Genomic DNA, 25,701 nt, shown 5'->3' on the forward strand with positions numbered 1-25,701 from the left:
GATAGCACTTGTGTGTGGAATCTCAAAAATACAACAAACTAGTGAATATAACCAAAAAGAAGCAGACTTACAGCTATAGAGAACAAACTAATGGCTACCAGTGGGGAGACAGAAGGCAGGAGGGGCAAAAGAGGGGTAGGGGAGTAAGAGGTGCAAACTATTAGGTATAAAATAAGCTTCAGTGGTATATTGTGCAACATGGGGAATATAGCCAATATTTTATGATAACCATAATTGGAGTATAACCTTTAAAATTTGCAAATAATTATATTATATACCTGTAACTTATATAATATTGTACAGCAACTATATGTCAATAAGAAAAGAAAATCCTCAAAAAATAAAAAAAAATTTTTTTAATTAAAAATAAAGAAAGATTGTCTCTAAAGAGTTTCCATTTTATCCAGACAGTAGGGAAACAAAGTGAAGGGTTTAACCTGGGGGCTGATATGATTAGATTTCCAGTTTTAGAAAGATCGTCGAACTATATATAGTGTGGCCAAGGGCAAGGCCAGTTGCAAAGATATTAGTTAGGAATCTGCTGCAGTAATCCCGGGTAGAAACAATGACAGAGTGAAATCAGAGATCAGTCCTGTTGGGAGAGAAGAGAACAGAATCTGGAGGAGGAAGGTAACGCAGTGGACAGAACGTGATGAGAGGGATGCCAGGCAGGGACCTACACAGGCATCTCTGACTTAGGCCACTGGGTCAGTGGTGCTGCACTAGAGAACCCAAGATGAGGAGCAGTACTTGGGGATGAAGTGGGAGAGGGATGCATATAGCTTTTGCCATGCTGATTTGAGGTGGGATGGATGAGCAAAGACATCCAGGAGGCAGAATGGATCTTCATCTGGGCTGAAGATGAGATTCTGGGAGCTGTCAGGGTACAGATGATAATGGAAGCTGTGGGGAAATTTCTTTAAAACAGAAGAGTGAGTTCAGGACAGAATCCTGGGGTTGCTGATACTAAGTCAAGGAGAGGGGAAGGGGAATCTATAGGAAATTAAGAAGATCAGAGAGGTGGGAGGGAAATCCAGGAGAATGTGGCATCACAGAGGCCAAGGAAGTGGAGGCTTAAGGAGGGAGTGGTCAAAAAAAGTGAAAAGCCATTGAATGTTCAATTAAAAGAACTGAAAAGTACTTTTGGGCTTGATAACAAAGAGGTCAAAGCTGAACTGGGCAAGAGCAGTTTTATTAGAATGGTGTGGGCAGGAATCAGGTAGTGGCACTTTGAGGATTGCATGGAATGGGTGAAACAGAAGTAAGGAGCATGGACAGATGTCCCCCCATCTTGACATTAAGGGAGGAAGGGAGGGGAAGGTAGAATAGTGGCTACAAGAAATGTAATAATAACAAAAAATAATTGAGTTATTAACCATGTCATTCATGTACTCTTCTGAGCACTCTGTATGTATGTTTGTGTGTATGTATGTGTGTGTGTATGTGTGTGTCTGTGTGTACGTATGTGTGTGTGTGTATGTGTGTATGTGTGTGTGTACGTGTGTGTGTGTGTGTGTGTGTGTGTATGCTCATTTGATTCTTGCAACAACCTTATAAAGTAGGTGTTATTGTCTTCATTTCACACATGAGAATACTGAGATACAGAAGTTAAAAGGCTTTCCCGGAGGTCACGTAACTTTTAATTACAGGAGCGGGGATTTGAACCTGAGAAGTCCACTCCAGAGTTCAGATCTTAATCGTTAGAGAATATTGCCTCTGATATTACCATCTCTAGCAACCCAGAATTTTGTTTAGGGAAGCATGATGTTCTCAGGTGAAAAAATCAGAAGCAAGATGGTATGGTAAGTATGAACCTCATATAGAGAACAAATGTTAATATAGATTTTTTTTTTTTTTTTTTTGCCTATAAAACCACAGTACAGAGTTTGCCTAAGTGTAGTTAGGACCAAAGTGACCAAAGGATGCTGTGGGGACATTCTCTATGTGATAAGGATTGATAGGTAGGGTGGGCTCGGTTTAGAGAGACGTTGAGAGACAGCTGAGGTAGTTTAGAATTAATGTTAACAAACAGCGGGGAGCCAGTATGTGTTCCTAAAAAAGGACCAAAGCTATTATTTTTATGAATTCTAATCCTGTAGAAGTAGTCAGATCAGATGAGAGGGGAAAGAGACAGATGTCAATTGTGCTAGGCTGGGAGACAGTTCCATCGGCCCAGGTATAAGGTGCACAGCGTCTGGTTGAGGGTTGTAGTGTGTGCAGAGAGGCAGTTCTGACAGAGTTTGTGAAGAAAGGATGGAGGGATTTGGTGAGTGTTTGAATGAGAGTTGGGCGGGGGGAAGGTGGGGAACAACTCAGTAAGACTCAGTTATTTCACAGAAGCAAAGTAGGAAACCAGTGGGTGGAAAAAAACGGAATTGGGACATGTGGAATGGAAACTGGTATGAGAAGAAATAATCCACCAAACGCATATGTGTTGGGTGCTTTCTCTGACCTGTGATCCGAGCCCTCTCATAAGTACTGAACATGGATTCAGCATGAGTTGAGTTCAGATATGCTGGGTTTCAGGTAATATTGGGGTATCCAAATCAAAATGACTCACAGCAGTTAAAACCACAAGGCTGGAGTCTGGGTAAGAATTTCAGGGACCGAGTTATTAACTTGAGAACAGTAGCCTAAAGATGAAGGTTGGGTCTTGTATGGATTCAAGTAGAGCCTTGAAAAAGAATGTCATTTTTTTCTTGTGTCTCTGTGTGAATTTCCACGTGGTATTGAAGGCGGGTATGCCGAATATTCATTTCAGAGTATATTATCTGCTCCAGATAGGGCGAAAAATAATGTCTTGATCACCTGCCATCAAATATCTCATGGCACTTTTTTAGAGTTAGCACTTAGACCCCAGGGTCATGGCCAGAGTCTACTGTAAGTCATTGTTTCTTACTTCTGGGAAATTTTGACAGGTTTCTTAGAGGTCTGGAATTATTTCTGTTCTAAACTGTCTCCTATTATTAGACACTGTTAAGTATCTGAATACTTTTTCATCTTTGCAACGATAAGTGAACACAGGAACAGAAACTCACAGTATTGCTAGAAATGAGCAAAGGCAAGTTTCTATTCATGGTTCTAGGAATTTATTCCTCTTTAGATTGTTAGTGCTTAGCACCCTATTGCCTATGATTTATGGGAGAAAGAGACCAAGGCTGGCCTTTGGTGGTCACTCATGGGGTTTTTATATCTCTCTGGGCTGTTTTCTAGGTCTTAGTGGAAACTATATTGACCTCGCGTATTTTGGGGAAAGGGAGAGTGTTTCAGATCTTTTGCAAATAATAGTAGTCTGGGAATATGGACTTGGCTAGTAGAGTTTGATTTATAAATGATGCTCCTGCTAGCACAGTACATTTGACCACGTGGATATACACCCTTGAGCACAATAAATGTATACTCTCTATGTAGACCTGCCTTTGTTATATACTGCCTTTGTTACATATTTGTTTGTGTTTCTGTGCATTTTGCTATACATGCACACAAAAGTTATTTATGGCCATCCCAGCATGCAGAGATCCTAGCAGATCCTCAATATATTTGTCATATTGAGTTACTATTAACTTTAGCATCTTTCTGTCTGTTAATGAGACATGGGTACCTTTTCAGAACTATACGGTCTAGTGACCCTTGTAAGGTTATCCTTGTAAGGATTTGTAAGCATCTGACTAGTTTTCAGATGTCTTGCTTCCTTCCCTGTACCTTCCAAAGTTGGTAAAGTAACTCTTCAATTTCCTTAGACACTCAATAGCAGAGCTTTGTCCCTGGCACCTTTCCTGCTCTGTCAGAAGAACAGGGGCAGGGAATCTTTTACATTAGTACTTTCTGGCCTCATTGTATGGATGTATTGCTCATAGGATGTAGGAATTTAGCTAGATAATAATGATATCATCTATGTGGGTAATGTTAATCTATATAATGCTGCAAACAAAATCTGCCCTGTTCCCTGTTCTTAAAAGGTAGAGTTAATTGATTTTGATGGATGTCAAGTTTAGTCATAAGTTGCATTGAACTGTGACTATGAAAGTTAATGTTTTGAACTCCTAGGAAAAAAAAAAGAATAATATTGTTAAAATGCTATCTTCTACAGGAGGGATTTAGATTAGTTTACATATCTTTAAAAGTGCCAATCTCATCTAGAAATACGGAAATTCCTTTCAAATATACTAGTAATTTATTTATTTTGAGACTTCAAAAGGCTCAAATCAATGTAGAGCATATTGAAAAAGAGAAACCTGTAATCAGAGTGATTCATATGCATCTAAATTTCTTCTTCAGGAAAAGTCTGACCTTATAAATTGAGCTTACAAGATGCAAACACCAATAAAAAGCATGGCCTACTAAGGAAATGATTGTGTGCACTATTTTATGGGAATAATATATGTAAATATATAAATATATTTATATATTTTATAAATAAAACTATGTATTATATAATTTCTTACATTTATATTATATTTATATATAATTGTATATTATAAATATACATATTTTTTCTTTGTGTTCCATCAGAGCTATTTAATAGAAGGGAGAAACACACATTTCTCTTAATATCATAGTGAACAAATTTTCCATTATGTATAGATCACTTTAATATGTTCAGGGAATTTCAGGTATAGGGTCTGTGCCCCTAAAGGGCTGTTGATCTAGTTGAGAAGGATCAAAGAACACCTAAAAGGAAATATAACAATTCTCAGGAGCATAGAAGAGGTCCTGTATAAATAAGCCAGACACTAGTTATCAGAGTTGAGTTCCTAACTAATTAAAGATGACCAGAGTGTTTTAAGAAATCTTTTAGAAGTGGACTTTCTCCCATTCTTAAAGAAATGTTAATTCTTAGAACTTCAGAAGTCAAGAGGAAAGACCTTCCACAGAAGAGTAACTGTGGCCAGTTATATACAGGTGTCACTTAAGTCACAGGTCTAAGTGATTTTCAGGGTACGGTAAGTATCATTCTGGCTCAAATCAAGTTTTGGGAAAGGCAGAATTTGGAGATGAGGATGGAGTTGATAAGGCCCAGATCGTGGAAGGTGTTGCTAGAATTCCAGGCCAAATACGTGCACTGTATCCTGTAGACAGTCGACATCAATTAAGGCTTCTGTGCCTTAAGAGAAGTGATGTGTTTAAGGGAGAAGCGTGGATGGAGGGAAGGCATGGAATCTAGTCAGCACATCACTGTGGATTTTTCAAGGGTCGAACAGTGAGGATCCACACGAGAGTGATGGCAGTAGGCCTAGAAAGAGATGGACTTGAGAAGCATTTCAGAGGCAGAGTTCACCCCCCTCAGAGCCTGACGGGATTTGGGAATATTATTGGAAGGAGTAATAATCACTTCATCAGAAAAATCAGTGGAGCCGTCCACTGCAATTGATTAATCCTTGTGTGCCATCAATCTCTATTTCTGAACAACAGAGCCAAGATGACTTGGGAGAGTGAAATTTTGTCTTCTGTGGTTGGTGACCTGGCCCCAAATGGCTTGATTAATAATGAGACATTCTGCTTCCTCAAGAGGACAATGAGGGAATGGCATTGTTGAGAACTTCAGGTGTTGACTAGAGATGAGAACTATCTGAGGGAAGCCTTTTTTCTAAGGGGCGTGGCTTTATCATAACATTACCTGGACGTGTGGGCTAAGGTCCTTCTGCATCTCCTTTCCCCTCACCTGGTAACAACACACAAGGCTGCGACCAATGGTATATTTGATTGGATGTATGGAATAATTACTGTATGTGGCCCTCAATATTGTACCTCTTTGTCAAGCCTTTTAAGCACATATCACTAGGATGTATCTTTTAGTACTATATGAGGTAGGCAGGCATACTTTTCCAATGAAACTTAAAGAAAAGAAAATTATTGAAATCGAATAATACATTGGATTTTTGCCCAACTGGATAGGGTAGGTCAAGGTTAGTGCTTTGAGTGCTTTAGACTAGAATAAGTATGCAAAATTTTATACATAAATCTCACTTATATGCCACTTACAGTGAGTTTCTGCTGTGGATACATATCCAGGGCTGCTTCCAGTCTAATCCATATTCATTGGCTGATGTAAAAGCAAAATAAGATGGGAGTCTTCATTGGAAAACACCCTGCATCTTGACATCTGGTGTCCAAACTTCATGTCAATATTGATACTATCTCAAGGAATAGCAGATTTCAGATTGGTGAGCCAAACGTGTTTAAAGATCAGTCCTCTTTTCTGCATCATTCAAAATACTGCTCTGCCTTGAACTATTTTCTGAAAATGGAGGATATTTCAGTAGATGTTCCAAATGGTAACTATAGTCACAGATCAAAGGACCATGGATGAGAGGAGATAACTATCTTATAAAAGTGTACATTCTTGTAAATATTTATATTTTTTGTCCTTGAGGTCAAACACTGTCAACATTTTCCTAGGTCACATATAAGTGATTAAACTCCTTATTCACTTTGTGCCAGAGCGTAATGTGAATGAATTAGAATTAGTGAAGGAAGGATTGACTTATATTATTTAAGTAATTACTCCACCCCACCAAAGTACACACTTACTGTCAAGAGTAGGCCTCATTAGTTCTTTTTCTTGGTTCGACATTAGCTTGGTGGTGTGTCCTTGTCCAAACTCTTTGAGAATAAGAACAATTGAATGAATGAATATAAAAGACTGAGTAGGACTTTCTGGGGGCAGCATAGCATTTAAACTGGCAAATTGGCTCTGTGATGGGCTGATCTAAAATGTATTAAATAGTGATGGTTTACAATTAGAGCTTTATGTATATTAAGTCATTTCATCCTCAAAATTACACTAAGGATTAGGTGCTATTTTTAACCCATTTTGTAGATGAGAAAATTGGGGAACAAAGATATTAAGTAAATTGTTCAGAATCACATGGGTACATTACAGGGCTGGGATTCAAACCAGAAATTGACTTCCCAGCCCAGGCTTTTAAAGACTATATTCTACCATCTGTTACTATAGAGTAGAGCATTCCTAATTATATGAAAAAAACCAATTCTACATGTATGAAGAGCTTTTTCAATATCAAAAGGGCTTATTCTTTAATTTTTGAAACGTTGGGAAGGACCATGAAATGAAGAAGGTTGTATGCTTTGGATCTTCTTGAGTCAGTGTTACGTATTCAAGGTTTCTCTAATTCAAATTGAATGAGCTTTTCAGTTTAAAAACATTTTTAGGTATTTTACTGACTAGATATTGTGAGTTAAATTTGACTCTCTGCTAGCCACATGTATTGGGTGTTCTCTGTGGATTATTCAGTTATCAGGTCATTCTGGGTATCTTTTAACTCTTCAACTAAACAAACCACTCTGTGTCGTGAAAGATGTAATTGAATTTTGATATTAAGCTCAAAAAAGATCATTGGGAAGCTGAAGATACTTCAGAAGAAGGGCCCAAATACATCGCAAATTATTGTTTGTGGTCTTTTGTCCTCTGTCACCAGTCATGCCTTTCAGAATACAGAACTCCTGCTTGGCATTAGCTAGACTCTTGCAGGAAAAAGTTAATGTCCTACCTCTAAAGCTAATATAGCTGCCATATAAGGTGCATGAAACTTATTTGGCAGCCAATGACAGTGAGAGACCTTAATTCCTATTTCTTTGAAGAAGGGAAACAGGAACAATGGTGATCATGGGCTTTTTGATGAATTTGTTACCACCATAGAATGAAGGCGGTCCCAAAAAGTTCTGATATTTTTTCTTTTTTTCTTTAGATAATACTTCAGAATGCATCACTTGACATTTTGTATTTCATATTTTCTATAAATTTCTGATTATAAGAATCTATAATTTCTATAATTATCTTCCTCTCTCATACACATGAGCATGTGTATACACACACACACAATCAGAACGGTATGATATTAGGAAGTCTTTCACTTTTCTGATTTGATAGTGTTAGACATTTTGTAAAGTCACTAGACAGGAAAACAAGGAAAATAGCTAAGGACTCATATATGGCGTGGCCTATTTATTCCTCATTGGATTTTGTGGTGCTGCATGTCTTGTCAAATGAATTGGCCACCATGAGCCTCAAATTCTGATAGATCCTAACGGGTTCTACTGAATGTGTTTGCCAGTAAATCACTCGTCCCAAGGAAACCAAAGTGACCTGTGTCAATGGCACGGCTACTCTCAGCAGACTTGGTTGTTGACCCCAGGCCACCCATCTTTCCTGAGTACCTACATATATCTCTCCTTGAGAATTTCTGCTGGCCTACTGTTTACTCAAGTGCGTTGAATTTACAGTGATCACACTTAACCTTACACATGTAAGGTAAAGAAAGCAAATCCCACTAATATTTTAGTTTTATGGTCTACACTGGATCGAGGTGCAAAGTGTGAGGGCCCATAGTTTTGAAAATGATTTTCATCAGCTTTCTAAAATGCTGTGAAAAATCAGCTTCATATTTTATATATCAAAATGCTTAAGGACTTGAACTTGCATAAATATTCTAAAAGGTTTTAAATGAAAGTGAGCCACCTATATATATACATATATATGTGGGAGAAGTTATATACATATTCTTTACTTACATATATGTAAATCAGGTGATGTCCATGTGTAAGTGTTTAGCCGAGCAAAATCAGACTTGGTGCTAAAGGAGGCTAAGGTTGCAGACTCAATTCCTATACAGCCTCTTTAGTTAATTCTGTCCTTAATTCATAGATTGAACCCCTGACCCTTGGTCATATTTTGTGTAATATCCCAGCTGGTCCAAAAAGGCAGAGTGAATGAATGAGTGCAACTCACCCCACTATTGGGAAAACAAGCAAATTTATCAGGGTAGATCCATAATGTATCTGTTCTTTTGAGGGCAAGTTTAATTTTACTCTCACATTCAATGTGATTTTGATATTACTATGTAAGTCTTGTTAAAATATGTAAATAGGGCATTTGCTAAACTGTCTTTATTTAGTGCTCTTTTTTAAGTGATCATAAAATTTTAATGACTATTATTACTGATACTCTAATAAGTACTTCAATGAATTTTTTGATAGTTAAATATAATTTGTATGCTACTCCAGAATCTCAATATGGGGATTTTAATATTGAAACATTACTGTAAAATATTCATGCCATCAGCCTTCCATATTGCTATACCAAAGAATAAATGCATGTTGATTTGAACTTAAATCTTTCTCACAGTCAATGGTTTGGGTATCACAGAATCTTGTAATGCATTAGTCATTCAGCTGAGGGAAAGGGACCTGCATTTTCAGAGTACTAATAAATTGATGTTAAAAACCATTTTATTCTAGCCAAGAAGTCTCCTGCTTTATAGTATAATTTTGGACATAAATGTGGGTTACTTACATAGAGAGATAACCTTAATCTTTCAGTAGCAACAAGTGCCGGGTGAGGTTAAGGCCAAGAGTTGAGCATTTTTGTTATCAAAATGTTATTGGTCTAAACTTAAGGACCACAATATGTGATCATTGCTGAATGTTCAAATAATTGGCATTCTTTTGAATTCCGCTCTGTGATATTATGTTTGCTCACATTGTAAGTCTCCTACACCCCGGAAGTTTTTTTTGTTTTTTTTGTTTTGTTGTTGTTGTTTTTAAAGCAGACCAGCAATTAGTAGGAAAAGTTTCCTCTCCTGCGCCTGTCATTAGCTTGAGACCAAACAAAGCAGCTCATGAGATTGCGTTCATGCTATTTATGTAGACATTAGACACAGGAACAGGTTTTTAACAATATGACTGCTTGGGCTTTATGTTTCACAGCATGAAGCATTTTGTTGATGCTTTATCAATAGTGTCACCTATTTATAAGCTTCAGCCACTGTTCTTTTAGTGACATTCTCAAGTGGTCTCCAGTTTGGTCAACATCAGCCACTCAGATGCACTTGTGTTCTGTTGCTGGAAAAGTTACATGGGAAGATGCGAGCTTTAGCTAAGGAAAGTCTGAGAAATTGTTAGAGGTAGGAAAGTTCACATATAATTAACATATTATAGCAAACATTGAAGACGTTGAAAAGAAACAGATCAGATGAGTTTTATCTTATAAAGATGTCATTTGACAGATACAGAACAGTAGTCTTGCTTGAAAAGATCTCTACATACACTGAGAGTCTTATATTCCATCAAAAGAAGAAAAAGAAAAAAAAACAAAAAAGCCCTGAGGTGCCAGGAGATCCCTGTGGGGGGAGAGCTGTCTGTGCGTGTATCTCAGGGAATCTTTGGGGGACATTTATCCTCATCTTGGAGGTAGAGGGAAGATTTTAAAGTTCAGAATATTTCTGCCACCTTCCTCTTTCCTCCCCTTGTGCTTACTTCCAGGCAAAGGTGAAAACCTGCTTTATATCCCCTGTGTCTAATAGAGAATCTACATCAAAAGCAGGAAAGTGAGAGAAGAGAGAGGAAAGTGAGGAATAGAGATCAGCTCGTTGCTTTGTGGCAGGTTATAAAATCAGCAAAGGCCTTTGCAGACCCAGGAGCCAGACAGAACTCACAGGAGTAGAAGTAATCTGTTAACAAATGCAGGCCAGTTGGCCACCCCAATGACTGCTGTTTGTCAATCACAATAGGTACAATTCTAACCTATTTGCATTTATAAACAATATGGAGAAAGTGCTAGATGGGATGAAGGGGAAAATAAAAGTCAATCTTTCTAAAATTTTTCACGTGGCATTTTTTGACTTGGGAAGGATTACTGTGAAGAGGACATTTGGCAAACCTGCATTTTCTATTTTTTTATACCCATTTTCCAACTGGTTCAGAGAAGAACATACTTTTATAAAAACTGAAGTATAGGTGATTTACAATATTATGTTAGTTTCATGTGTACACTATGGTGATTTGGTATTTTTACAGATTATACTCCATTAAAAGTTTTTACAACATAATGGCTATAATTCCCTGTGCTATACAGTATATCCTTGTCACTTAACTATTTTATACACAGTAGTTTGTATCTCTTCATCCCATACCCCTAATTTGCCCCTCCCCCTTCCCTCTCCTCTTTCATAACGACTGGGTTATTCTATCTGTGAGTCTGTTTCTGTTTTGCATATACATTCATTTGTATTGTTTTTTTAGATCCCACGTATAAGTGACATGATAGTGTTTGTCTTTCTCTGTCTGGCTTATTTCACTAAGCACGATATTAACTACCAACCTGTTGGTAGGCTTTCAGTGATAACAAAAGCCACTCACACAGCAGGTTAGGGTAACTCTGTGGGAGTTACAGTCTAGAAATCTACAGACACACAGTAGTGGAGCCAAACCCCAATACAGTAAGTCCCCTACATATGAACGAGTTCCTTTCCTAGAGCGCGTTTGTAAGTCCAATTTGTTCATAAGTCCAACAAAGTTAGCCTAGGTACCCAACAGGTATCACAATTGGCTGTATAGTACCTTACTGTAATAGGTTTATAATACTTTTCACACAAATAATACATAAAAGACAAACAAACACAAGAAATAAAGAAAACATTTTTAATCTTACAGTACAGTACAGTACCTTGAAAAGTACAATAACACAGTATTGATACAACAGCTGGCATATAGGGGCTGGCATCGAGTGAACAGGCAAGAAGAGTTACTGACTGGAGGAGGGAGAGAAGGTGGGAGATGGTAGAGCTGAAGGATCGTCAACGATAGGAGACAGAGGGCAAGCTGCAGTTTCACTCACGCCATACGTGATTAGACATGCGAATGCACGTTCACATCTTTGAAAGTTCGCAACTTGAAGGTTCGTGTGTAGGGGACTTACTGTAGACTTTCTTCTGTGATCATCCACTGCAGCGACCCTCTAGTAACTCCTGACACAGTAGAGCTGCTGGCCATAGATGCTGGATCCCTTTTCGGGGGTGAAATGCCTTTTCCTGGCTGTAGAAAGTAAATCCATGGCTCTTCTTATGTGTTCAGACTGGCTTGAGACCCTGGCTTTAATAGACAAGGTCTGTAGGTCTTGAGGCTCATATTCTCCCTTTCCTCATCTGGGTAACAATAGAGTGATGACAGGCATTAAAACCTAGAGAGGATATAAAGGTCCATCATAATAAGGGTAGATTAGTGTATATCACAATGCCGTGTGCCAAAAATGGAGGTGAAGTTTCTGTCTCAGCTCATTACTCTGAAATCCCATAAACTGGGGTCTACTCTTTAGCCAGCTGGGTTTCTGAAGCCAAGTCATCAACAGGGCTTGTAATCAAGCTGGACAGTTACTTTAAAATGTGGGCAAACAAGTCCAGAGGTAAGGAAATAAACCAGGATGAGCAGAATAACTTGAGCCCACCCACTTTGGCAGATCACAGAGTGAGCTACACAGCAGAAAAACATTTTATGCCCGAGAACCTTAAAGTATAACCCTAAAAAAAAAGTGCTCAAAGAGTCTAGATATACTTTTATTCTTTGTAAACAAAGTTATTTCAGAGTGATTTCCCTGAAGGTTGGCATTACCCTGCCTAAAAGTTTGTGGTCAACAGAAGTCTTTTGGGAAAAGTCTTTAGCCACTTTGACGTAGAAAGTCAACGGCTTTTCCGAAATGTGACAGGCTCGTAAACCCCAAACAGGTCTGAATGGAGTAGAGGGGTGAGAGAATCAATTCTCCCTGTCATTCTAGTAGTTAAAAATATTGGAAACTATCCTCCATCAGTGCCTTGAATCTTTTATTTTCTTCCTTTAAGACTAAGCCACCTATAATAATTCAGCAGATGTTACAATTAAAGCCCACGGAGAGGTCTGTTCATTTATCTGGGCTGTGGGTTCTATCAAACATCCCTCAGTCATTTTCCATAGTCAGTAATTTTTTTTTTTTTTAACCTGGCAATGATGTCAACTTCAGTAAGTTAAGATGCTATGCTCCCTTTGCTGTTTATGCTTCAGTGCCTTATTAAATGCACCAGCTAAACAGAAAATGTGGTATAAATATGTTTCATGAGTCATTTAAGGATTCAGCCAAGAGACATTGCAATTGACTTTTGAGTCCATTTTTAGAACAAACTCTTTCAAGACTCTCCTCAACGGGAATACTTCCCCCTGTACTAGAACTGACAAGGCTGTATGCATTACTTTATTTTGATACTGACATTTAAACAATAAAATAAAGCCATTTAAAACAAATAGTAGTGCTTTAAGTGTCTGGGCTGTCAAGACATCAAATTATATAACTTGGAAAAAATCAGAATTCATTGTTAATGGTATGCACTTAACACAAAGGGTCGCTGGAGTACTCACCAGATACATATTCAGCTACCATGTTGGCGCTAACAGGCTGTATTCCTTTAGATAGAATTGACTATATTCACTTAAATGGACTTGACTCAAGTACAATCACTGTATTCAAATGTCAAAAAAAAAAAAAAAAGAGAGAAAGAGGATGTCACAGAGGGTCACAAATTATGTTGGATTTTGACAGATTGTCGCCCTGCTTTACAAGAGCGGTAACATCTCATTTGTCACCGTTTGATCTGTAAGTGCGGGAATGGGAGCGGAAGACCCTCCATCTCCGCCACAATTTAATCGCTCTGAGGCCGACAGTGGTGGTGGGAGCCACCTGCCCGTGCACTGCACTGCTGATCTGTTTTAATTTAATTGTCCGTCAGCTGGATGAAAGCATAAATCGTCTCTCTTTGATCTGCAAATGGTGTGTTTTTGTAAAGCAGGGTGTGGAGTCAGGGAGAAAGGACTTCAAATTTCGTGTAGCCTGGACATTGTGGCCCTGTGGAGACACCAGAAGTGATATTTTACTGTACAGGAGTTGCAAACCAAGAAAAGACTCTCTTGGGAAACTTGTGACAGAGCAGGGAAAATAGCAAAAGGAAACCTATTTGGGTTAAGAGGCTAACAATGAAATGAAAGCTTATGAGTGTAATGAGATATCGTTCTTAGAAAACGAAAAACAATTCTCCCATTCATATCTATCATCTTTTTTTTAAATTTATTTTTTAATCGAAGTATAGTTGATTTACCATGTCGTGTTAGTTTCGGGCGTATAGCAAAGTGATTCAATTTTACATATATATGTGTGTGTATATATATTCTTTTTCAGATTCTCTTATAGGTTATTACAAAGTATCGAGTGTCATTCCCCATATCTATCATCTTTTAAACAACATTTTGTTGTTGTTAGTGTTGGAACTTTGGCTGCAAGAGAAACAACAGAGGAGAAGGTTAAAGGAGTTTTTTTATATTGCCACTGTGAACGGTCAGCATTATTTTATTATTTTTATTAAACCACAGTTGATTTACAATATTGTGTTAGTTTCAGGTGTGAATGGGCGGCATTATTAATGCCACCTGAAGTTTTCTGAGCATGATGTGAACAGTAAAAGATGATTTTGTTAAAATTGGGATGTGGAAAGAGGCATGCACTTTTAAATAAAATGAATGACGTGATGATAGAACACAATAAACGTTACATCAAAATAGTTTTTATGAGCCTTTAAGTGGTCTCACAGACAAACATTTTAAGGTGCTTTCCATGTCATTTCATAGTCTTTTTCCCAGAATCACAAATAATATATTTTTATAAATAAAAAGGAAACACTTTATAGCACTTCTGCCAAAAATAAATTGGGTAATGAAGAATTGTCAAAAACACATTCAGTGTCTTGTTTTTAAAACAATAACTTCTTACTGCAGAGATCAAAGCAGTAATACAGGGTTTTATAACCATGAGTATAAACGTTTCCACCATTATAAGATATTACCATTATAATAGTGTTTTTATGACTCCTGTAAACAGAAACTTGGGGACATGCTACACATTTTTATACAAAAAGTTTCCAATATTTTTAAAAATTAATAACCAAACTATTTCTAAAGAAGAATCCATTTTGGGAAAAATCCCCAGGAGTAACCCAGAAATTTCCAAAAGACTTCCCCCAGTCCACAGGGAATCACTCCACAAACCAAAGAAAAATTCCCCCTGAAATTGCTTTAGGATCCCATGGAAAGCAGGAACAATTTACAGTTCAATTCGAAAAGCTCCAAATTTCTTCACTGGCAATGGTTCTAATAAAATTACCAGCAGAGGAGAAGGGCCCTGAAGGCCAACTGAGTCATCCTGCTTATTCTGGCCCATGTATTTAGTTGGCTTTCTCCTTCCATAATTCCCATTAATGGCTTTTCTAAGCAGTATTTGCATAGGAAGCATAAAGGTGTCTCTGCCGCGTCCATTTATTAAGTTATTCCACTTTGAGGCCGCAGGCTCAGGGGTAAACATAGCTGAGCTTTTAGGTTCAATAAGTCCCACAAAGCAGTTTTGGAAGAACCTGAATTTTTATAATGGGATTCTGAGGAGTGTCAAGTAAATTGTGGTTGTGACACTAATGTTAGTGTGAGGGAAACGAGAGAGCAGAGTATTATGGATTCTTCCCACCTTGTAGAGCTAAGCTCTGCTGATGTATTTGGGCCTAGGACAGACTACACAGAAGAGGGAAGGGAAAGAGGGAAGGAGAAGAAGGAGGTAGAAGAAAGAGGAATGGAGAAAAGAAGATAAAGGGTGTTGTGTTACATTGTGTATGTATTTTGGGAAGTGATGTAGGGCCACCAACAAGTGCCCTTAGGTGCCCTTTACTGTAACTCAGGATGTCTACTCTTCTGCTTCCATTTTACAGCACCTTAGAATTGCATCAGTTCCTCAAAGGCAAGTCCTTCCTACTTTCCTTCTTCCCTTCCTTCCTTCTCCCTTCCTTTCTTTTCAAGCAAGAGTAAATATTCAGAGCATCAAGTTTATAGACTACTGTCATCAGACACCTCCTGGCATTCGTCTTTTTCTAACCCCTCCATCTCTTCAGTTACTAAGCCTAGTGGATTCTACCTACAGAAGATCCTTTGACTGCATCTCTTTCTACTCATCCCCCCTTGCCACTGTATTTTTTTATTTTTTTGTCTGAGCCATGGGGCATGAGGGATCTTAGTTCCCTGACCGGGGATCAAACCCCTGCCCCCTGCAGTGGAAGCGCAGAGTCTTAACCACTGGACCACCAGGGAAGTCTCCCCTTGCTTCTACTTTAGTATAGATTGTTTTCCTTTATCACCCAGGCTATGAAGTAATCTCCATTGGTCTATGTGTCTACGGTGCCTTCTGTTCCGGACTTTCGCACTGCACAGGATAAAGTCCAAACCCCCTACCAGTTGTCTAAGCGGCCATTCACACTTAGAACCCAGTTGACCTCCCTGGCCTCCTTCAGCTGCGGTATGTTTTAGCCACCCCGCTCTTCTCACGACTGCTGGCACGTCGCAGGCTCTCCATGCCTCCGTGTCTCTGCTTATTCATTCTCTCAACCTGGAGTGCCCTTCTCACCTGTGTCTTTGCCTAGAGAAATTCAACACATCTCAAAGAAATCACTTCCATTTTGTGAAGACTTCCTGAATCCTCTGGCAGAATTAATTGTTTCTTGCTCTACATTCCCATAGGTTTTTTTTTTTTTTTTTTACATACCTCTAGTGTAGTACAAAATATATTACAGTGAGTTATTAAAAAGAGTCCCCCAGTGGATTCTGGGCCCTTGAAGGCAGGCAATAAGTTTTATTCTTGTCTGACCTCCTCTCTTCCTGCCCCTAAACCCAGCATAGTGTTTGTGACCTGAGTCCATTTTCCATCAGTATTGATGATAAACTCATTGGCAAGGGTTATTCCAGGAAGTTTCTTTGGAGGCTTAACTTGAATTGTGTGCGTGTGTGTGTGTGTGTGTGTGTGTGTGTGTTTATAGGTGCATTATATTTGTTAGTAGGCTTAATATTTATATATACTCATGAGATTTTTTTTTTTTTTTTTTAATTATTAGCACCTTTTAATTATTATTTATTTATTTATTTATTTGGCTGTGTTGGGTCTTTGTTTCTGTGCGAGGGCTTCCTCCAGCTGCGGCAAGCGGGGGCCACTCTTCATCGCGGTGCGCGGGCCTCTCACCATCGCGGCCTCACCTGCTACGGAGCACAGGCTCCAGACGCGCAGGCTCAGCAGTTGTGGCTCACGGGCCTAGTTGCTCCGCGGCATGTGGGATCCTCCCAGACCAGGGCTCGAACCCGTGTCCCCTGCATTGGCAGGTGGACTCTCGACCACTGCACCACCAGGGAAGCCCCTACTCATGAGATTTTATCTCTAGTGACTAGGCTAGGCTCTTTATACCAGTTGAATTTATCCTTCAGGCTCGTCTAAGACAATCTGGCGATTGATTTCTGTGACAAGGAAACACAAGGAAGAGAGAGACAGAGAGAAAGAAGACCCTACCATTTATATTAAGGACCTACTGTGTGCCAAACTTGGTCCTAGATGCTTTTTATAATCTTAGTTATATCCCTCAGAGGCAGTAAAACAGCTAGATCCCAGTTCTACCACTTTTGTTTGAGAAAACCTGGGCATTTACTTAGCCACTATGTGCTCTGTTGCCTTTGCTTTTTTCCTCATAGGATTGGTGTAAGGAATAAGTTAGTAAATGTAAAGATCTTAAGACAATGCTTTGCACCTGATAAGTACTCAGTACTGTAAACAGATTGTGTGTGTGTGTGTGTGTGTGTGTGTGTATTTCAGCAGCACTTATTATCCTCATATCCTTAGAGATAGAGTGTTTGGGTATCCTGCCCAAAGTCACATAGATAGTAAGTGGCAGAGCTGAACATGGGGTGGTGGGAACCAAATTCACCGCTTTAGGCACTTACAGCACACCTCTCTCTCCAGCATTCATGTTTAGAGCCTGTCCTAATCATTAGTAAGGAGATGCAGAAGAAAAACAAATTAACATGGTCTTATCGTGCTGTAGCTAAATCAAATGAAGAAAAAAAAAATACTCCTCTAAATATCCTTTAAATGCCTTCAAGGCCCCATAAGCTACATTGACTTAACTTACTACAGAGATGGGTAAATTAGGCAAGGATAAAGTTGGTTGATGGGGATCTGTAAGCCTGTAGTTTTCTAAACTCAATGGTGAATCCTGCCAACAACTGGAATTCTGGTTTGGGAGACGGCAGCATCTTTAGGATCATTTTGGAACCTGGAGCAAAAGAAAATATACACATTGAATTTTGTACAATTATGTAGACTTTAAGGGCACTTGATGTTTTTAAAGATTATAAGTCTATTTTAATAACTTATATTTCTATTTCTAAGTGTGTGACCTTTACATTGAAGGCACATCTACTATTGTACATTCCGCTCTGTACCAAATACTGTACAGGGAAATAAATGAGGGCTAGGCCCTTCTGTGACAGTGAACTTCACTTTCGTGGAGACTGATCAATCTTGAGAGGTGATAAATGCCGGTGGAAAGGTACAGTAAGCCATCATATACTAAATATGGAAAAGTACTTTTAAATAATACTGAAATGTGCAAAATATAACCTGACAGCCACCACCAAATAGAATTGTGGGCCCAGATTTTGTTTGACAGTATTAGCGACTAATGAAGATTTGGACAGGAAATGGCAGCATACACAACATACACGTTAGCTAGTGTATCAATAATAAGGTTATTTTTATATTTGTGTCTCCTATCTTTTCATGGCAGATTATTTTAAGAAAAGAGTAGGCTTGTTACTTCTAAAATGGATTTCAGTGAAGATTATGTCCTGAATCCCAGAGTATTCTGTTTTATTGAACCTGATTAAAAGCGTTAGGGATCCTACTCGGCATTTTTTCACAAAACAGATCTTGCGGAAACATGAAAACCTCAGTTGTTGTTTTTGTGGTTTCTGGATAGAAGTAAGAATGTAGGAGTATCAGAGTCTGCACCCACCTGGAGGTCAGGACTCTGCAGCAGAAGCTGTGTCAAGGACGAAGCGCAGTCTCCCAGGTAGACGCCATCAAAGGTTCCCTAGAGACAAGTACACACTAAGTGTTGGCTTCCTTGAGAAAAGATCTGTGTTCTCCTCATTTGATGTTTATGTGCCAGGCATTGTGCTGGGTTTTAAATATACAATAGCAAACAAAAGCTAGTATGACCCAGTTTCTGAGAAAAAGTTGATAATCTCATGCATAATAATCTCAGGAGTAAGTGTACCTGAAACTTCTAGGTAGCAGAGTAGATGGTGCTATCAAGTACATGTAATAGATGAAAAAGCACAGCTTGTTTGAACATCTGATGTTCTACACATTACAAACACCCATTTGTAATAGATTTGTCACAAAGAGGTAGCTTTCATTGGAGATTCTAGAATGCAAGAGAGAAGGTGAAAGAAAATTCAAAACCAATAACTAGGGGAGATATTCCAGTCCTGCAAATTCCTCTGAGCAATACAGAGGACATCTATGTTATTTGTTTGTGTAACTCTCAGAAGATACAGTCCCTCCTGTGTTTTGTTTTGTTTTGTTTCCTAGAGTATTCTGGATATTACTAATTTCAGAGGTGTTTTGTGGACTAGAGGAAATTGGTAAAGGTGTTCTTGGAACAAGGTGCAATCTGATTGCTTCATTAGATTTTAATAATATGCTTGGTGATTTCTGCTATTTTAAATGAGCTCCAATCCCCATTGAACCATCAGACTTGGGAACTGTGTAACTGTGTCTGTGGTTGGGAGACGGGTTAAGCTAAAGGTGGCAGCCCATCGGTTGTAGAACCAAATATAGAACACTGGCTTCTGAGTTCAGTGTCTGGGCCCTAGACACAAGGGCCCGGTAATGTTGTCCAGCCCCACCGTTTCTGTGAATTGAACCCCCGGAACTCCAGGGAGGATTAGGTACGATTTGGTGAATCTATGATTCCCTAAGAAGGTCTTCGGATGTCTAAAAATATCTTCCTTTTCTCTCTTGACACTTAGAGGAAATCTACTGCATGATCCCCTCAGAAAGAGGACTGAAATGAATTTATGACCTGAATGCCTATATTAAATATTTGCCCTAAAAACAATGAGACCAGGGCAACTATGCATATGTGAAATATGCATTGTTTCGGGAGAACATTTTCAGAATCTGCAGTCATGACAAAAGCAATAAAGGAGGATAATATTTAAGTTGATAAAAGATGCAAACATGGCTTTATTGGGTTTCTAAATTCAAATTAAAAGAATAAATATTTCATCAGTGATACTAATTAAAGATTGGTCAAAGATTTGTCTGTGTCTCCTATAGCAAATACCAATCAGAACTGATTAAGAGAAGTAACATTTATTGGACTGCTCAGTTCATAATACTATGAAGTCTGTTTTACTGAGTAATGGTTATTTGATTATTACTTGATTTTCAAATGACATTAGTACTCCATGCCATTTTGCTCTTTCCACAGAGCTAAGTTTGGATCTGGGCATGGGGGTAGTAATGCTTTGGGATGATTAATTCTATAAGCCGGGGTTATAGTGGTTTTGTGTGGATATGTGTGGTTTTAGTGTCTTCATCTGGTTCCATCCTTGCTTTAAAAAAAGCCGATTTAAAAATTGATTGAAAGGACTCTGATATTCAGGCACTTAGCATTTGATCATCATAGTCACATGTTTCTTTTCCATTTTGTTTAAATATTTATACGTCTCATTAGATGCAAGATTCTGATAAAATAGTTTGTGCACTCAGTAATAAGGGCTATTGCGGAAATAGAGAATGGAGAAGATGATGTAAAATGAAGGCCACGGTCACTGGCTTGGGTCTCCTGTATATCAGAATGGGGCTGCTCAGTGGTAGGGTCCAGGGGTTGGTCTTTCAGAAGTAGGTGTGAATATGTACACATAGGGTTTATGTTGTACCTTCTTTCTGTCCAGTTTCATTCTTTAGATTTTGAAGCATGTAAATTGCCAGGAAACCATCCACTCTGTCCACCTTTCCAGACCATCGTGTTTGCTCTAGATTTCCTTACTTCTTGGCTTTGTAAGAAAGACTGATGCAAAAAAATGTTTTTGCTTGTCCGCATAATAAATATAAACAAGTGAATCAGAGGTCACCATGATGTAGCCTCATGTCAACCTTTGTCGCCAGTTTTTTCAGTATGTAACTCCACTTTTCTCAAGGTCAGGGTCATGGGCAGGTGGGGATGTGGTCAGCGTTGAGATGGGACTATCTTGAACCCTCTCAGGAGTCCACATGTGATCAGAATAGACTAGAGATTTCCTTTATGCTCTCTAGGTAACATGCTTTCATGAATGTAGAAATTCTTTACGGTTTCCTAAGGACAACAAAACCATTATGGATTCAGTGGCTCTCGTATAACGAGAGGGTTCTCTCTGAACAACCTCTTTCAAAGAAGATCTACAGAACCATCTGTGGATTTATCTAACGATAAATCCTCTTTCTCTGTTAACCAGATGGAAAGTACTAGAGCACTGTGACAACTCTTCCTTCCCCCTCAACAGTTGGGCTGTGCGTGCACGTAGACACATGTCTACTTGCAGCTGTTTTTGTGAGCAAATCTATGAAACAATGAAGAGTTAAAACAATTCTCCGAATGGCCTGGGCATGCTGCTCCCACTCTGTATGTATGTGTTACATACCAGGTACATTAAAATTCACATTTAAATTTCAAATGAGTTAAATACACCATTGCTTTCAAATAAGTGACTGATTTTTGTTCCTCTCATGTTATATTAATATTAATATTATGGAATCCTGTAACCTGGCATTCCTTGCTGACTATCTGATAATTGGGTCGGTGGGGGAGGACTGAGGGTCATCTTGTTTAGCTTATCTCTGCAAGAGAAAGAGGGCCCCATAATAAGGGAAAGCGGCAATAAAATGGTAACAAAAAAATTGAAAAGAAGATTTAACCTCTGGCCAATTTGAAACATATCCCAGGGAATCCATAGAGAAAAAGATAAAGTGTGACTATGAGTAAGTTAACTAAACACATTACACTGTGAGAGCAAATGGAGTTAGTCCATTGTACATGTTTAATTTCCTATTAGTCTCTGGCGTTTACTACCACGCCTGAGTTGGGGCATCTGTAAATTCAGTTAAATACAGTGCATTGTCTAAACATATCACAGCTCCAATCAGTCACCCCAGCTGCTGATAAGAAGCCTCTTGTATTATTGAATCTACAATGGGGAGGCTCTGCAGGCACCAAGATAACAGCTAGGTATTTCACTTTTAAGTATGGAAAGAAAGGAAGAAAAAAAAAAGGAACCTAGCTGCTTGCCTTTGCTTTTACAGCTCTGACATTTATTACCACTCTCAGATCTGCTATACACTAGTGATGTGATTTTGGTTTCGGATGTATTATGTCTTTCTTTGGTTTTAACTTAAACTCTGTGAATCAAAGAGAAGGAAGGAGAGCAGGGGCAGCAAAGCGGTACAAACAAACCAGAAGATCAGCTTTTCCCTTCCTATGAAAATAACAGCAACTTCTTCAGAAGATGTTTTTGTGTTTTGTTTTGTTTCATTTTTTTAATCTAAGCTCTCTTTATTGATTTGTGCTTTTCTTCCAGGCTGGGTACATAAGGATGAAACCCAGTCTTTCCCTTACTTTTCTTTTTCATAGTTTCATTGAAATTTTTAGTAGAGGTCCTCTAATGATTGATCTCAGAAAGCAAATCGCTTTGACCCTAATGAACTAGAGGGCAAGTCTGTGCATAATCTAGCAAATGCCTTTCCCAAGTTCCACATACGATTTTTCGTTCCTATTGTTATTATTATTTTATTTAGTCTTCATATTACGTTACTTATTATGTTACTTATATTATACCAATCTTTCCACTTTTGGTGACAGTATAGATATATAGAAATGTTTTTAGATATAATGCTATCTTTCATTTTAAACACTTCTTTTGCAAGGGAGATGGGAATGGTGCCTCTCATTCCTGAGAATTATTCATATACCATTTTCTAAAATCTTATTCAGATACTGGCTATTATGTTGTGTGGAAATCACAGTAATACCTGTTTTGCACTTTGTTTTTTAATAGAATGATTGATAATCTTTTGCAAACTGCACCATATGTCCAACATTCACATATTTGTGAAAGTACGAATCGCATTGCCTTCATTTGATTTTATGAGTTTATATTTCCTCTTTCCCAAACAGATGTTTTACTACAGCTGCTATTTGTTTAGTAAATTGGTTCACAGGCAATAGTTCTGTTTTCATATAACATTAAGGATCTGACCAAAAACGTTAATGGGAAAAAAAAGAAAAAGAAGAAGAAGAAGAAAAGAACAAGTAACTTCTTTATCAAGTTCCTGTTTGAGCTTTGTTTCTTGGTTACGTTTTTTTTGGCCTAGTTTTGTGCCGTGCTTCTCTTTACAATAGCGGCCTCCTTGTACACACATATGCATCTGCCCCTCACATACAGGCATCTCCCCCCGCCCTTCCATCCACCTGTCCTCCTGGTAACAAGCCAAAGCAGCCCTAAGGCCACAGGGGTAGGGTTTCAGTATATTCCAAAGATGTAGTTATCCTGCACAGAAACACTACTGTGTCTTTGGTGACAAACAGCGATATAATTTGCCTTTTTAAAGTGAAAAGGTCAAGAGTAATGGTTTAGATCAAGGAGCAACAGCTAAATATTTTAGGTGATACAGGTCATGGAAAACAGTGTAAATGCGGAAGTTAGCGGGTGAACGCTAGGTATTAGAAACGGATTATTGGCTCATGCAAGTGACCCGATCCCTTTCTAATGCCCCAGGATGCACTTCTATAGAAAGCTTACTGTTTCTTAGAGATGAGGTTGATGATCCAGTTATGAAAGCCTGCTTAAGCCTAGTGCCCTTTATCAAGCTATTGTCTCTCAGCTCTAAGCCCACTCTTTTTTGTGTGTGTGATGTGGTGGCTGGGATTCTAGGCAGGAGGAGAGAGAAGAAATTGGATCTTTATGTTTGCTTCCTGTTGACTTTTTCCTGACAGTGCCATCCCATCAAAGACCCTTTGTCCTGGCATTGACAGTTGGCTCCGTTTCTAGCTCTTTCTGGCACTCCCGCTCAAGCCCCATTAGCATAAGCTCAGAGGTCTGAGTCTTAGTCCAGTGGGGACCTCTTTGCTGGGCTTCCAGATTCTGATAGTACTGAATCTTCCTTGTGCTCCCACAGTTTCCAGAAGCTTCCTGCAGTTAGGATCTCTGCCCTATTTTTGCTCTTGCAGTTCTCCAACACCCTTTGAACCAGTTTCTCATATTAAATTCTCCCTGTTGAAATGCCTAGTATGGTTTCTGTCTTCCCATCTGGACTCTGACAAAAGTAGAACAACAATTTCCTCCTTTATATGCATTATTTCTCTTAATGTCACATCCTCATTTCCTCACTGGGTGGTAGAATTTGTAACCAGAATGTTATGGCATAAATTAAAGAATTTTCTGTTTTCTTTATTGGAAATCTCAGCGTTTTATAGAATCGTTTGAAAATGACTGAGATCGCTGAATCACTGTGCTTGCGTTTCATTTCTTATATGTCTGTGACTTAAACTGATTTGCAGCCGGTGATCTTTTGTGGAGTATTCACAGGCTCCTTAGCATTCAATAGTGTCTTTTTATGGTGAGGATTAAATAGAAATCTATCTTCATCCGGCAAGTAGTCAAACCAGATAAAGCAGATAGGTAAATAAAGTTATAACAAATATTTGCAAACTACTTCAGTGAAAATTAGGGTCGATTCATGGATTGTGTCAGTCTTTTGGAGAATGGATGAATAAGATACATTTTGAAAAAGTTTGTGTAGAATGTGGGCTTTGAGTTACATGTTAAAGTAAGCAGAGGAGTTTAGTGTGAAAAATGAACAAGAGGAACTATTAATGAAAATTAAATGATATTTAAGAACTACATAGATTAATTTCCTTTAAAAATGTCATTCAGTATACACAATGATTAAAATGGGATTTTAAGTGATATCAAATATAAAAGCAAGACATTAATGTGCTTATTCTGATTAATATAGATAGTGGCTAAATTCAGTAATTCAAAAAGATAATGCTTTGAAATCTTTATTATCAGATTTTGCTATCTGTAGCAACCAAATTAAAGATTATCTCCACCTATTGTTTTCTTTCGTGCTATATAGATGTAGTTTAACACCATTATGATACAGCTGAAAAATTATTTTGTCTTCATTTTCTTCATGTATACAATGAAAACAATGTCAGATTATTGATCAGTTACTAAAGACAAATTTAAATTTACAGCAAGTTTACATTTATTTCCTGAACCTTGAACATGAGGAAATCATTTCAGTGTCCTGTTAAGCTGGGAAGATGTTACTCAGCTAGGTAATTCATTGGATCATCATTTTGAAAACTTGGTTCATCTAGACTGTCAGAGAAATTCTTGCACAGTTTTAGAATAATCCCTGCAGAACTTCTCTCCATTGCACTGAATCAGCAATCCACTTGGGAACGTTTAACCTGGAATAGATAACCCAGAGAGGCCTGGCATTAAAATGGCCAAAGTGTTCCAGGTCAGGGTAGGGATTAGTCGGACACAATGGTTCATGGAAAAATTTTATTAGCACCTGTTATAGTTGGCCCTAGCTCTGATTTTCTTATCCCAGCCTTCTTGTTTGAAAAGTGCAAAGATTATATTTGGTGTTGAAGAATATTTGCTTTCACAAGCCAAATTTTATTTTTTGCATTATGTTTCATCACAAAAGCTGGTATGTACCTAGAATAGTCACAAGCCTTGGCAGGCTCACGACAAGCTAGGTAGGGTCTGAGAACGTTTAGACTCCTCGGGAAAATGTAATGGAAAAGGAATCACATTCCTCTTGGCATAGCCAGGCATAGCCAGGCCCTCCTCATCCTTTCCACTAATCATTATGAAATCCCTACAGATGTCAAAGGCTCATTCAAGCCAGCACTTTCTGTGCTAACGCAGATTGTAGCCTTCACTGTGTGTTAAACAATTACTCTA

General features: G+C 38.4%; 1 long non-coding RNA gene and 1 pseudogene across 3 annotated transcripts in view; one reads left to right on the plus strand and one right to left on the minus strand.

Annotated features, from left to right (window-relative positions):
* LOC102999705 (estrogen-related receptor gamma-like) overlaps positions 1-25,701 on the plus strand; it is a 192,151-nt pseudogene that overhangs the window by 96,701 nt on the left and 69,749 nt on the right.
* Positions 11,426-25,701, minus strand: part of LOC130708317 (uncharacterized) — a 52,979-nt gene continuing 38,703 nt past the window's right edge. The window contains exons 2-6 of one of the 3 annotated variants that reach the window (XR_009008529.1): positions 18,951-19,100; positions 18,687-18,764; positions 17,802-17,945; positions 13,183-13,281; positions 11,426-11,977 (exon numbers count right to left, since the gene is read on the minus strand). This is a non-coding gene — a long non-coding RNA (uncharacterized LOC130708317). Of the gene's footprint in view, positions 11,978-13,182; positions 13,282-17,801; positions 17,946-18,686; positions 18,915-18,950; positions 19,162-25,701 lie in introns of those variants that run through there. The other 2 variants (XR_009008528.1, XR_009008527.1) reach the window with 2 other exon arrangements.

Source organism: Balaenoptera acutorostrata, chromosome 1, assembly GCF_949987535.1.
Source record: "Balaenoptera acutorostrata chromosome 1, mBalAcu1.1, whole genome shotgun sequence".
NCBI classification, from domain to species: Eukaryota; Metazoa; Chordata; class Mammalia; order Artiodactyla; family Balaenopteridae; genus Balaenoptera; species Balaenoptera acutorostrata.